Genomic DNA, 3,951 nt, shown 5'->3' on the forward strand with positions numbered 1-3,951 from the left:
CCATGTTTGCACGTCTCATTTGATGTGGTGATTTCACAGAAGTTGAAGACTCGTTCTCGCCCCCTACAGTGCAATTCGACTAGGTATACGTCATCCGCGCTAAAATATCAAGGTGAAAGTCATCATATCTTGCGTAGTTTAGACCCAGCTCCCAACCCAACTTTGAAAATAGATTAACGGCGATATTTTTTTTATCGCCCGATAAGAGTCTCACGTTAACGCAGCACGTTAACGCCGATAACGGCCCACCACTAATATATATATATATACACACACACACACACTAAATATTATTTATTATTTTTAAATATTATAAATATTAAATAAATATGATTAAATTTAACAATTAAATACATTCATTAAATAAATGCAGTGTAAATGTGCACTATTAATTTTACAATATTTATTCTAAAATAAATATTAAGTCAATACTATAAAAATAAAGAAAGAAAGATAGATCATTTAAAATTAAACAAATACATAATTTATTCTTAAATAAATATTTTTAAATTTACAATATTTATGCTAAAATACGTAAATATTATTTTATTTAATATAGAAAACGATGCCTAATTAAAACAAATACATTTAGATATCACCATTTTAGGTTACTTTTTTTTTCACTGTATACCAACAAGTTAAAAAAGAATAATAAATTAATTCATGAATAAACATACACAAATAACATTTACTTTAGATAATTTAAAATTAAATAATAAATTGAATAATTTATTCTTAAATAAATATAATTAATTTTACAATATTTATTCTAAAATAAATATTAAATCAATACTTAAACAAACAAACAAACAAACAAATAAATAAAGATTATTTTATTTATTATAAAAAACAATGCTTGAATAAAACAAATAAATTTAGATATTATCATTTTAGGTTACCTTTCATTGTACACCAACAAGCAAAAAACATTTATTTAATAAATAAATGAATACACACATATTATATATATAATATTTTTTTCTACATATTATTTATTATTTTTATTATATTATTTAAATATTAAAAAAATATTAATTTACTATATTTATTCTAAAAATAAATACATACATACATAACTGTATTTATCATGCAGGACTTGTTTGAAAAATCCAACAAAAATCTAGATCTGTGCCTATAATGACCAGTTATTATTCTGAATGACATATTAGCCAAATCCATATGGTGGTTACAGACCTGCACTTTAGTATCAATCAGTGAAAAAAGTCACTAATTTGTCACTTAATGTATTGCAGTCGAGCTCCCATTAGAAGGTTAACTATGTCATTGATGCATAAACGCATGTGTGATCTGGGGTTCTTCCAATCAATAGTGTAATCGAGATTGAAAATAAGATATCGGCTGTTCCGAACAAATTATCCTATATTAGATGATGTTCAATGGCTAGATGTACACGAGTTCTTATTCTTCTGTCCCTACCCTGTCCAGTAATAGAGTCAGAGGTGCTGTGCTAAAGGTTAGCAATCAATGAGCAATAATGAGTTTGGTTGATGAAATCAAATTAAACAGCTGATTGATAAGGGTCAAAAGTGTGTGGTTCGTCAACAAAGACCATAGAGCAACAAATTGAGCCATTTGCTCAGTGGTCTCTGTGCCCATAGAAACCACTGAATGTTTTTTTTATTTGTAACCTATTATTCAAGAAATCTGTATTATATCCGATAATAATTATACAAGTTTAAATACTTTCAATTATGATGTTCAGTATCCAGGACCTTTCATTCATTCATTCATTCATTCATTCATTCATTCATTCATTCATTCATTCATTCATTCATTCATTCATTCTAGTATCTGACCTTCATTCTCACAATATTTATTGATTAAAATCCAGTTTCCACTACTTTTCTTTATTCCTCATTTCTTTTTTCTCTTACAAGCATACAGAACTTGGCTGAAGATGACAATCATTTTTAAACCTATGCTTTTACACTATTTCCCAGGTAAATAAATAACCACTGCATAATTTACTGCTGAGAGAACCACATTACAGATGCATAAGTGAGTGGTGTAGTAGAAAAAAAAAGTCTTGCTATGGGAGGAAAAGGCAGATGGTTTCTAATACGGTGCTTATGTAAACTCTAAAGCTACTTGTCAAGGTTAAGGCATGAGTTGTAATATTTTTTATTTTACTCAGAAATATTAAAAGCAACAACTTGGCGGGCATGTTTTCTGGTCCGTAGATTACAACCCACACAGAGCAGTAAACTACCTTGTTTGGCAAACGGGTTGTTGGAGTTTTATTTTAAGGATATACAGTTGGCAAGGCCTGTTTGACAGTTTTATCCTATTGGCGTTTATATTTGCTCTCCTGAAAGCAAAAAGAAAGTTTTCAAACATTACCGAGAGCAAATCTAAAAGATGAGATGACTCGGATTGTTGAGTTATTGACAAAAATGCCCTCATATAACTTTGATTAGTCGTTTATATTTATATCATCTAATACAGTTGAGGTCAAAAGTTTACATCCCCCTTTCAGAATCTGCAAAATGTTGATTTTACCAAAAGAGGGATCTTACAAAATGCATGTTATTGTTTATTTAGTACTGACCTGAATAAGATATTTCACATAAAATATGTTTACATACATAGTCCACAAGAAAAAAATAATAGCTGAATTTAAAAAAAAAATGAAATGAACCAGTTCAATCGTTTGTCCCTTGTTTGTCCTGAACAGCTAAACTGCATGCTGTTCTTCAGAAAAATCTATCGGGTTCAAATTCTTTGGTTTTTCAGCAATTTTTTGTGTATTTGAACCCTTTCCAACAATGACTGTATGATTTTAAGATCCAACCTTACACACTGAGGACAACTGAGGGACTATGCAACTATTGCAGAAGGTTCAAATGCTCACTGATGCTAGAAAAACCATGCATTAAGAGCCGGGGGGTAAACACTTTGAGTTGAAGATCAGGGTAAATTGAACTTATTTTGTCTTCTAGAAAACATGTAAGTATCTTCTGTAGCCTCTGAAGGGCAGCACTAAATGAAAAAGTATGATATTAAGGTAAAATAAGAAAAATGTAAACATCTCCATTCTGTTCAAAAGTTTTCACCCTCCGGCTCTTAATGCATGTTTTTTTTTTTTCTTCTGGAGCATCAGTGAGCGTTTAAACCATTTGTAATCTATCACTACACAAAAAAACACAGCTGTGTATCATTCAGGTAAGAACACAGTATTATGTGTAATTAATTACTTTTTTGATTGACAGCTCTATCAAAATCATTTCAAATATCAGAATTCAACTTCAAAACATCAAAACATTTATTATGCATTTGTAACTGCATTCATGTCCTGCATTAAACAGTTTTTTTGAATGCCACTTCAGATGCAGATTCTGTGCCACTTCTGCATTGCAAACAAATTTTGTTGATATAGATTTAATTTCATTGGTAAAATCCCTATAGTGTCTCACTATTTGAATATTTGAATGTATTGATTAAATTTAAGAATTTGACACAAAATTATGCATACTTTTAATTAGGTTAGAGAAAAATGGCTACACAAAAATAAAAATGGCCATAAAAGGTAAAAATTAATTTAAACTGATTGGAAAAGTACATTTCTGTTACACCCAAACTAACCACTGCACAGAATATAATAAATATCATCTAATTATTGTCCTCAACAAAATTCCAGAAAATATTGAGATATCATTTTTTGTCATTATCACACACCCAGAAACTGCTACTCCACTTTCCAGCCACGTGATGTACGTGTTCTCATGAAGTCCTTCATTTTTAAAGCAGCATTTATTGTTATTGGTATTTATATTTGTTGCGTGGGGAAATTTATGTACCCATCTGTCTGGTGTAAAGCAGTTAGAAATAAGTGAATTGTGCAAGCGGAGTGCTGTGTGTCAGGGTGAAATATGTCTCCCCACTGCTCATGGCTGCACAATGGTGTGAGTTTCATTAAAATGAACGCAAGGC

This window comes from Garra rufa, chromosome 20 (assembly GCF_049309525.1).
Source record: "Garra rufa chromosome 20, GarRuf1.0, whole genome shotgun sequence".
In the NCBI taxonomy this organism is placed as follows: Eukaryota; Metazoa; Chordata; class Actinopteri; order Cypriniformes; family Cyprinidae; genus Garra; species Garra rufa.